Here is an 11496-nt window from a genome sequence, read left to right on the forward strand (position 1 = left end):
GGTTGTTTTCATTTTGTTCAAGAGCTATTCGTAGCGCTTTTTAATAGCTCTAATGCATTAGCAATTTTGCAAGCTATATATACAGACGTAACGCTTTTATCGCTAATTGAAACACTCCAAGTAACATTTTAAAGTTAGTTTTATGTCGAACCTGGAGGCCATCGAGTATTTTGGCGAAGCAGTTCGATTTTTCACTGTGGTACTCGCAGATCCGGAGCGCGGCTTCGACTCCGGGCTCCAGGCTCTGTTTTCCCCGGAGATATGTAATTCGACTGAGGAAGCTTATGAACACTTGGTTACTATCTCTCTTCCCTTTACGGTCCGTTTATATGGTGAACCCCTATTTATCCACATTACTGTTGCGCATACTCGATACCCCTAATTGTTTATAAATTATTAAAGTGGATTTTGTGGGATACGAAATCAATTTTTCGGAATGTGGGTGGCAGTTCAAAATGTATCGATTGGCGGCACTTGACAGCCTCTTGTTTCTGATTTGTTTGAGGAATTGAGTGAATTTAGAGGGATTTGCGACAAGGAATGGAGGGCGTCGAGCCTTACCAAACCCGAGGAGGAGCGATTTCCGTTCGAAGGAAATATAGAAAAACACAAATCGTACATGCTGCGATGCTTTGTTCTTTCTACTCTTGATCATGATCATTAACCAAACACACAACTCAATTTTTACTTTATTAGTACCTGGTGGTCCTTTCCAAAAAAAACAGTTGCACAATTTGTTGCTAAAATTTCAATAATATATAAAATTCAGGCAACCCGATAGCCGATAGCCCAAGTTTTTGGTTAACAATTGCACAAAAAAAGAATCATCAATACCAGATCTAGAAATAGCAAATCTAGAATCACTTCAAGTCTTGGCGCCTTCGTGGCGTCACCATTAATTTTAATTTTCAAAGGCGAATTTCAAAGTGCAAGCTTGTATCTTTACAATCTTTTGTTATTTGCAGATGTGTACTACATAATTTGACAATGGAAATAACTCTGATATCAGGTGTCATTTGTTGTTATCTTTACCCTAAAGTAAATAATATGTAATATGGTGCAAATAGTCTTACTTATTATTTATTTTTCAATTATGTACTATTTACCGGATTTAGATATATGTATGTACTTATTTCAAGTCATCTCTGCATGTTTAAATTAGAATAAAAACGTTATATGCATAATACATATAATATTAATGTACGGTTGCGGTCAATTAAATCTGAGCAGCACATTTTCCTACTGTAAATATGACTGAGTTAGATTGTTGCTCAAGTGCGGATAGTCACCTGGAAAACTGTCATGTTGATGTAAACGTCAACGGAAAAAAATACCACATTTATCTCTTGCAGAAAAATTAAGGGTTGTCATATTACTGAAAGAGGGTTGCTCAGAAAGGAGGGTAGCAGTCAGGTTCAATATAGCCAGGAGCACTGTGCACAATATAAAGAAAGTGTGGAATGAACGCCAACTGCAGGATTAGATATTGGTATAGTGGAACCAGAAATATAGTGATTTTATGGTCGATAATTTCTTTTACAATTTTGGGGTCATTTTTATTACCAACTTGAAGAGAGTTATAAATCTATGACAGATGTTTTTGAGCCGTCTGAAAGTGGACCATCGGAGACAAAGGTACGTAGAGACCAGTCGCGCGACGAGTGCCAGAAGTTTATTGTCCTGCCATAACTGACCCTCTCAAGTTAATGTACTCCATCCCTCATAAAATCACTATATTTCTGGTTCCACTATAGTGAGTGATCTTGTACTTTGTGATAATATGTACGATTAGAGGTAGCTGTCATAATAATTTAGTACACACATATATTTCGAAATAATTGCACTGTTAAGTGCCACTTTCAAAGACCGGCAAATCAGCAAATAAGTCTGATAGAATTTTTTAAATATTTTTTTGACGTTTACGGTAATCTCTTCTACAGCGTAGTGCACCGTTAATACGCCATTTTTGGGACATCCTGTATAAATAGTTATTTTTGTATTAAGTGCGCAAAATGATTGTTTTTTGTTGGGGCATGAGAATGAGTTTTTGGTCGAGACCGTCAGGTCGAGACTTCAAACTCATTCGAATGCGCCAACAAAACAATCATCTTTCGCACGAAATACAAACACTATTTTTTCTACAACCGCATTTTAAAATTTTTGAATTTTTTAATTTTTGTAAAATTTTCCTTGGATGCTAAAATATTTGTCAAAAAGTTTCCTTGGATGCTAAAATACGGTGCGATCAATTAAAAAATAAATCGAGTCGGTGTGTTACCTATGGCAACCCATGCTATAGCATAGGCTCCAAAGCAAACTCGATTTATTTTTTAAATGATCGCTAGGTATAATTATTTTAGCATCCAAGGAAACTTTTTGACAAATATTTTTTCACTATCAAAAATGACATATTTTGCGACTTGATAACGATGCATAAATGTCACGTTTTTTTGACGGTTGTAGAAAAAAGACATTACTTTAAGGGATATGCTATAAGTACATAGAATTATATGTTTTATATTATAATTAGAAATTTTTATAATTGGTACAGAGAGAAGAATCTACTCGTAAATCCATTGAAATCTGGTGGTGATTTGTAAGTGTTTTGACTAAAACAATGTTTAATTAAAAATTAATAGTTGATATGATTACATAATTTGATTAATCAGGTACTTATTTAATTATTTTTACCTCGATGTGTTTTCCTTTTCTTGAATACAAATGTTTTATTATTATTAATATTATTATTACTTCATGGGTGTTTAAAAGAAAATATGGCAAAATTTAATAGTAAATATACATGGCACGTATTTTTCAAATATTTAAAGCAATTACAAGGTTGAGATACAATAGAATTTGTGAAAACGACCTCAAATATCTATATTATAAAATCGTATTTGGAATTACAATGCAAGTGCGTGCCTTCAGAAGCTTAATAGTTCTAAAGCTTGTTTGACACGATACTAAATTTTTGAGAAAATTTACTAGTAAATGAGAGAGGACCAATGAACGATCAGGATCTGACAAAGACAGACTATGATCCTGATCGTTCATTGGTCGTGATCGGGGTCTCTCTCATTTTCTAACAAATTTTCTACAAAATTTAGCATCGTGTCAAACAAACTTAAGAAATACATTTACATAATAGTAAAAGTAGAAAGAGTGGAATTTTTTCCAATTAATAGATTGAAAATATAGAAACATAGAAATATTCACTTATAATATCCCGATGCATAGATTCTATCCGAAAATTTTTGTGAGTGCATTGCTTTGTCAGCAATGCACGAAAATAAAATTTTCAGGACATGAATCTATGCAGAGGGATATTCGGCAAGAAAATAGGATGAATACATTAACCATCATTGAAGGACAAAAAATGTATCTAAAGTTTTTTAAAAATACATATAAGACATTCACGATCTTTTTGGGACCGAGTTGGCTATGACCATCTAGTGATTTTGTTGGCAGTACCTCGGTGATAACTACATTCCCTAAAGGAAATTGACACATTTTGTGTTAGGTTAGGTCGTTTTCAGTTTAGGGTTATATTTTCTGACATTGTACATTGTTGCCGGATCTCTTAAATCTGGTCTGTCCTTTTTAAATTAAATTAAATCGTTTATTAGAAAAATTTTATCGTAATAAAATTATTTTGGCAATTTTGACTGTTTCTTTGACGGAAATTTAAATTATTTTTACACACTTAATAAATCATTTATAGTCTATTTTTTCCTGGTAGGCGCGTGCGTGCGCATCTCCGAAAGGTAGAATTACATAGCTAAGATTTTTAGCAGGAAGCAGGAATTGTTAGTATTTTTGGTTGCATATTATCTAGGGGGTTGTGGTTGCACATTAAAACTCATATTCATGATTTAATTTTTGTATAATTTGTAAAATGTAAACAAAAAAGTTTATGAATAAATTCGTGGAAAAATTGATAACAAATATTAAATGTACAACATTTTTTATTTTTATTTAATACATACAGGAGTTAAATTGGGTACAAAACAACTCCATACTTTTGGATTCAATCGTTAATTTCAAATAAAATAAAATAAAATAATCATCACCGCACTTTTCACCTAAAAATAATTACAGTGACATCGACAAAAATTGACAGTTCACATGAAAGCGGCAAAAATTTCATAACATGGACATGGCATGCTTCGACTACAATCATTTATAATAACCATTAATCTTGCAAGAGAAAAGGAAAAGGCTTAATTTACACAGCATCAATTGTAGGAATTCTGTTTGCAGAGAAAAATGAGTGCACTGTTTTTCGAATGAGATATTTTTGATGTTCATCCAATTGAATCATACATTTCCCATCAGGTTTCTTCGGTGCCTGTAATTGCCCACACTTCTTTTCTTCCGCCAAGTATCGTTGAATGGTTCTAAATCCACAACCTTCAACACAAAGTAATTAAGCTGTGATACAACAAAAAAAAATCAGAAAACAATACCAGTATAATATGCAGTTTTTGCCATTTGAGCCATCTTGGTTAACTAGGCAAAATCCTTGGAGATCCCACGAAATACTTTAACGATCATTTCTTTCTCGGCTTGTGAGAAATTTGCTATAAATATGCATTAATAAAAAAGTGTTACTTGCTGTTAGCATAAATCCAACTTACGCCGTTTATTTGGTGATCGAAATTGAGACATCTTGTTGACATATAAGAACTTCTTAACCTCTAAGAACTGTTTTTTTAATAAATAAATGGACACAACACAAAACAAACAAAAAAACACACACAAAACACGAAAGGAAAATTAAGACAGGATGAAACAAAAATGGCAGCTTGGACCTGATTGACAGTACAGAACACTGTAATATTGCACATTTCTCTAGTGTAAGTAGAAAAATAAAGTGACCAATAGGAAAGTCGCATTTCGTTGCAGGATTTTGTAAATGCGCACGCACGCGCCTACCAGGAAAAAATAGACTATAGTTTCTTACGAATATTAAAATTATAAATGTGGCAAGGCGGTGGCAAGAAAATGTCGAACAGACACTGACAGGAAAAAAAATTGCATCCGTAGCATCACTGATGCCCGTTTGCACCGAATTTCAACTTAATCGGGGTTACTTAATCATGATTATCTTTTAACCATGATTAAAATTGTGTTGCTTTGCACCACACCAAAATTAACTAATCGTGGTTAAGTCACGTTCGTCACGTTTTTGTAAAATATTATGTTGGTTGTTGTTGTTGTCGAGAACATGATTTAATTAAATTTGAAATAGAAAAGGAAACAATGATTGTGACATTACAAATAAAGCAGAAGGAGTTAAATGAATAAATAAATAGATTTGTATTTGTTGTATAAATATATTAAAAAATTCTATACATTTTATTTTTGTTACTTATATGTATAACCTACAGTCGGACGAAATAATCATTAATAAATTGCCTTCTTGCTAAAGTACCTGCAGCTACACCAGCATTGTTTTCGTATTGTATATTTGGAATTTGACCTTCTCCTATCAAGCGGTTCAATTCATGTTCATCAAGTTCTTCTGGCACAGGTGGAGGTTCAACATCACCCATTTTAATCACAAATCATTTGGGTATTTAGAGAGAAATACGATTTTCTGTTTCGGTATATCTCCCCATCTTCACCACCAGGAGACTGCACTTTAATGTGAGTACAGTCAATGGCCCCAATAACTCTGGGAATGCTGCTACGTCATAGAAACGTTTTTGGATTGTGCGTATATCATTTTCTGTATTGGGAAAACAAACGTACACATTATAAAGTTGTGCAATGGCTTCAGATACCCGGACAACTATTCTTGAAACTGTTGCCAAATGCATTCCCATGTAATCCGCTATCTGGTCTAAATGCCCTTCAGTTGCATATAAACGTAGGCACGCTAACAATTAGTTTATGGGGGCAACGCTGCTGTTTCTGTAAAATAAATCAATGTACTGAATGAAAAGTGATTTATCGAAATGTAAAAATATTTATGCAGATAGGTATCTACTTACTTGTCTGTTGTGTATTCTAGCTGATCTTCTATCGTCGTTAGAAGCTGATATACACAGTTTTTTGTCAAGCGAAACCTTCTTCTGAATGTTCCTTCGTCTAAATCCTCAAAATAATGTTGCCTTACATATATCTGACCATTTTCAATAAAATCAAGGACTTCAAGATCATCATCTTCCACAATTTCGAATTCTATTGCGTTCATTTTGTCAACAGTCAACAGTCGCAACGACATATGACATATACGATTTCGTTCTAATCACGGTTAAATTCTTAACCGGCCAAAACTCGACCGGTTAGCTAACGTTCACTTTAATCGTGATTAAGAGGATGGTGCAAAGCTTTAACCGGCGTTTACGACTTTAATCAGGGTTAGTACTTTAACCGAGGTTGGTGCAAACGGGCATCAGTCAGTTAGTCCAACATGAAAAGAAAAAATCATAGCCAACTCGGTCCCAAAAAGATCGTGAATGCCTAATACCAAGACTAGAATTTTAACTCCTCAACACATTGAACTTTTATTTATAAAAATGTAGTAATTCTAATAAAAAAAACAGAATGTGTCGTAAAGACGCACGATAGAAGTGAAACTTTTGTATTACAGGGAAACATTGTAATTATTCATCAATCACTTTTAAATAGCATATTCACAACAAAATTGTATATTTTAATGAAGAAAATAAATTATAAACAACGATAACACTAAACAATATCGAAATGCGTAACTCATTGATCATTGTTCATTTTTAAGCCTCCAAATTAAAGAGGGGACAAAGACAGAAGTATACACAATTTTAAGGGATGTTTGTTTCGTGTCAAACAGATTAACTTACATTTAAGTGAGATGGAAATATTGGCGCAACCGTTGTGCCAGACAGTGTTTACCCCCACCACTTTTCGTCACACAAAAAGGTTGCCGGTCAGAATTTCAAGACCCTCCCATAAAAAGTTTCACTTCAAAATTTTGCTATTTTTGTTATACTGGAAATATTTTTCTTTCCACCTAGAGTTGTCAAAATTCTTTCTGGAAATATTTTATGTATCCATGGTTATAACAATAAACGTAGATGTCTCATTGGATAGTAGATTCATGAATGCGATTTTCATAAGTAACACAGGGTTATTCTAAATGATTGTAGTCCAAGTAGGCGTAAAAACTGAATGTAAAATTTATCGTTCCCGCTCCGTATAAAAAACATCAAAATGATGTAAATAAGTGAGTACACACCTTTCACACACAGGAGTTAAACTAGGTGCAAAACAACTCAATATTTTTAGAATTGGTTGCAAAACAACGCAACATTTTTGGATTCAATTGTTAATTTAAAAAAAATAAATAAAATTCTCATCACCCCACTTTTCACCTAAAAAATGACAGTGACAGCGACAAAAATTGACAGTTCACATGAAAGCGGCAAAAATTTCATAACATGGGCATGGCCTGCTTCGACTACAATCATTTAAATAACCCTGTACAACGAGTGGGTACGAAATTGCCGGAAATTTTCTCAGATACGAGTATTGGTTTCGGCGACAAATTGTCTTAAGAAGCAAATACGAGTGGTCTAAGAAGAAAATTTCCGGCAAGTTCGTACCCACGAGTTTGTATTCGGCATGACAAAATCATGACAAAAATCATAATGCACAACTTGGTTGTGACAGATTTAATTAATCACTCTTTAAATTACTTATTGCTTCTTCCAACATCATGAAAATAAAATTTTTGTGTATAGTTAGTAGGTATAGAGATTCACTTTGTGAAAATAATTAAACTGTAGATACACCCTCTTGGAGCGCACGCATAGAAAATTTTTGTTCAGAATTTATGAATAAACTACAGTTGGGTAAATCCATCTCGTTAAAAATGTGGTTCGGAGAAAAGAAATTTACATATGAACTGACGTCTGGTGCTTGATTAATTATAATGTGTAAATAAAAAAATTGTAGGTGTTGGAGCCTGAACAATATGTCCAACATGACTTTTGACGCAAACAAGAATCAGAAAAATATGTCAAATATTCAGAGTCAAAGTGAGTGGCTCTGAGTCAAATTAAATCTGAAAAACAATTCGTTGAAAATTATTGACGTTTGTGTGACTATTAGGTTACCAATACAGCGATGTACTTATAGAACTTGTTATTATTAATTTTCGATTATTTTTTTGGGTCATGCTGTATATGCACCTGTGCAGAGGTCTAGACCGCTGTTGTAACAGAGGTAGCATGTGACCTGCAAAGTGTAGTCATGTGGTTCTGTGAAAACCACAATGTGTAATTAGTTATTAAATTTATATGCAAATCACGTCTGAATAATCATTAAAGAACCACACTATCATTATTTACCACTAACAACGCAGATGACGTAAAAACTGTTAAATTCCTGAAATCCCGTTTCGATCTGTTTCTCGATCATTTTGAATTACTTCGTGGTAGAACAAAGAGGAAAATAACAAGCAAGATTGGCAGACTGTTTTGTGGAACATTAATTAGAGAAAGGTTTTTAAAAAAAATTCCTGCCATTACTTTAGTTCTCAGTATTTTGTATCAGGCAAGACTGGTTATGTGCAAGACATTTTAGATTTAATTAAGTTGTTCTAATTCATTACATATTAAACTAAATATTTTCAGTCTATGAATGAATATCTAAAAAATAACAGTTTCATCGACTTCCGAGTTTGAATCGACATTATTGTCATGTATCTAAAATATTTCTCTCCCAGTATAACAGACCCGATAAAGTTGTTTTTAGCAGAAGATAACAATAAATTAATCTCCAAATTGTCAGGAAATTATAGCACCAGTTGGACTGCTGCAGATAACTGAAATGGAACAACAGAAGCCTTATCAAATTGTCGGAGCTAATCTTTAACATCCTGATTGATATTATTTGGGAAATAATGTTAAACATTCAAAGCAAATTCTGAATAGAAAATATTTTATCTCAGTGTTATAAATTATTTTTTATTGAACAGTTTAATCTACGCTGCAAGCATTAAATAGATTGGTTATCTTAACGTAATGTAATACTTGATGTATTATTTAAATTATTAGTAATTAATAGTAACTGATACTACATACTGGGTGATTCTCGAGTAATAATGAGCGCAACAAAATTTGTGATGCAACCAACAATACATGCCCCTATACGACAACATATTGATAAGTTAAGCAATCATTCCACCTAATGGTTTTGATGAGATATGACTAATGTAATGTCGGGCATGTTGACTACGTTGTATAAAATTAAAATATATAAAACGCTGCAAGCATTCGGGGCACTTTTCCAGATTCCGCATTATTATCGGAAATTTTCGCATTGTAAATTAAAAATGTTATTTTATGTTAAATTTTAATAAATAATTTCTTTCATCAAATATATATTTTTTAAATCCACGTAATCGGTACAAATGTAATGTTGGCTGAATCACCAATTTCGTTAGGCTCATTATTACTCGTGAATCACCCTGTACCTATATGAGCTTCAAAATTTTATATGTAAGTAAGTAGTGAAATAAATTTACAATTAATCTGATTAGAAAATGAAACATTGAATCAAAGCTACCATGTATAAACAGTATTTTAATCGTTGAGAATTTTAGTTTTTTTTTTCAATGGTATGACTGTCGCAGACAAAATTACAAATCCTTTCTGTGGCGCCATCTATGAGAAGATAGATACGTACGATGTAAGCAGTAATAGGAACCTGAGTTTACAAACTAAAACTAGCCAAGATCAATACCTTTTATTTTTTCGGTCTCTTTCTTTTAACTTTAATCATTAAATAAATATTAAAAAATAAATATGTAAAATAAACAGATCCTTAATATATTTTTCATATTTCACTTTAAACAAACTAAATGCTGTGTTTAAAATATCAAAAATACATATAGGTACACAAAATAAATTTATTCGGAAAAAAGATTAAAAAAAAAGTAGTAGTATTTAAATATGAAAATTCCATAATTAAGATAATAAACAAAGAGGTAAATGAGAAATAAATCAAACTAGGCCGGGTTTACTTGAAACAGATTAAAAATAAAACAGTGTTGAAACAGGGAAAATCTTCATACAGTTGGGATAATAAACAGATAAGGTAAGATATCAGTTTTTCTTCCTGAATCTGTGTACATCCCTTAAAACATATAAAATCCACCATAGGTATATTAAAGTAAATAGCAAATTGTAAAATAAATAACGAAACAAACAAAATCTGTTTTAAAAGTTAATCAAATAGAACCAGGAACTAATTAAAACCTAACGCAAGTTTCTATAAAAAACAAACTAAACAGTGATGAATTTAAAATACAGGGTATTTCACGAGTGATAATGAGCCCGACGGAATTCAAAATGCAACCCACAATACATTTTCGAAAAAAACTGGATTTTTAAATTTCAAAGCCAGCTTTTTTCGGAAATAGTGTGGGTTGCATTTTCAATTCCGTCGGGTTCATTATCACTCGTGAAATATCCTGTATACAAGTAAACATTAAAACCGGGTAACTCACGGGTAATAATGAGCCTAACAAAATTTGTCAGGTAACCAACAGTACATGTCATTATACTCGTGAATCACTCTGTATTGGTAAACAACTTTTATTACAATCAGGATTCGTAAAAGTAATATAAACTAGGCAAAAATGAATAGGGAATTTTTTCCTTTTTTGGATTTTTTATAAATACAGTTTAAAATTTGTAATGAAATGTGTTAGAAATATATAAATATACACATTAAATGTAATGTTTCAAGTATCTGTTACATTTTAAATTTATCTAGTGTTTAATAATACGTGGGAGGATTGGGGCAATTTCTTTGTTTTCCGAGAAAAATTGTGGAATTCCCTATTCATTTTTGCCTAGTTTATTTCAACATAAAGTAAATCTGACAGACCACCTTTTTTCTGTGAAAAAAAAAATATTTAAAGAGATTACATATTTAATATCATAATATGTATTATTACAATATTTAAGAAATTATTTTGTGTTTTTAACAATGATATTAACAAATGACTTTAAACAAACTACGTTTGGTATTGCATTGGCACGATTCATTCTTTAATAGCAAAGAACCAGTGGCGGCCCTGGGGTAGAGCGAGAGGAGCGGCTGCTCTAGGCGCCAGGTGGGAAGGGGCGCCAAAATTTGATTTTTGAAAATGTTTCTATTTTATTACCAGAAACTGAATTATAATTTATTCGAAGTTGTCGACTCAAGGGCGCCGAAAGTCAATCTAGCTCTACCTTGATAAAGGGCTAGGGCCGCCGCTGCAATGAACAATACCATCACCATTAACAATCGGTTTTATAATAACAAGTTTAAATATATCGCTTCCAAATACGACATAATGCAATATGTACAGGTTATTCACGAGAGACTTCCGATGAAAATTTCTTTATATGCAACAGAAACTACAATTTCCAATAGTTTCTAGCTTCCTAGATTTATAAAAAATAATACTTAAATCAACGATTGCTACACTTTGTATGTTTCATTTTTCTGTTGCACCAG

General features: G+C 32.5%; 2 long non-coding RNA genes across 2 annotated transcripts; both read right to left on the reverse strand.

Moving 5' to 3' along the window:
* Positions 1–3947: 3947 nt before the first annotated feature.
* LOC138133767 (uncharacterized) lies at positions 3948–4951 on the reverse strand. Its single transcript, XR_011160507.1, has 3 exons — positions 4638–4951; positions 4467–4580; positions 3948–4410 (listed from the first exon to the last, which is right to left on the reverse strand). It is a non-coding gene; the product is annotated as an uncharacterized lncRNA (long non-coding RNA).
* Positions 4952–5316: 365 nt separating this feature from the next.
* On the reverse strand, positions 5317–6935 carry LOC138134063 (uncharacterized). Its single transcript, XR_011160624.1, has 2 exons — positions 5997–6935; positions 5317–5916 (listed from the first exon to the last, which is right to left on the reverse strand). It is a non-coding gene; the product is annotated as an uncharacterized lncRNA (long non-coding RNA).
* Between the last annotated feature and the right edge of the window lie 4561 nt (positions 6936–11496).

The sequence above is a fragment of the Tenebrio molitor genome, chromosome 6 (genome assembly GCF_963966145.1).
Source record: "Tenebrio molitor chromosome 6, icTenMoli1.1, whole genome shotgun sequence".
In the NCBI taxonomy this organism is placed as follows: Eukaryota; Metazoa; Arthropoda; class Insecta; order Coleoptera; family Tenebrionidae; genus Tenebrio; species Tenebrio molitor.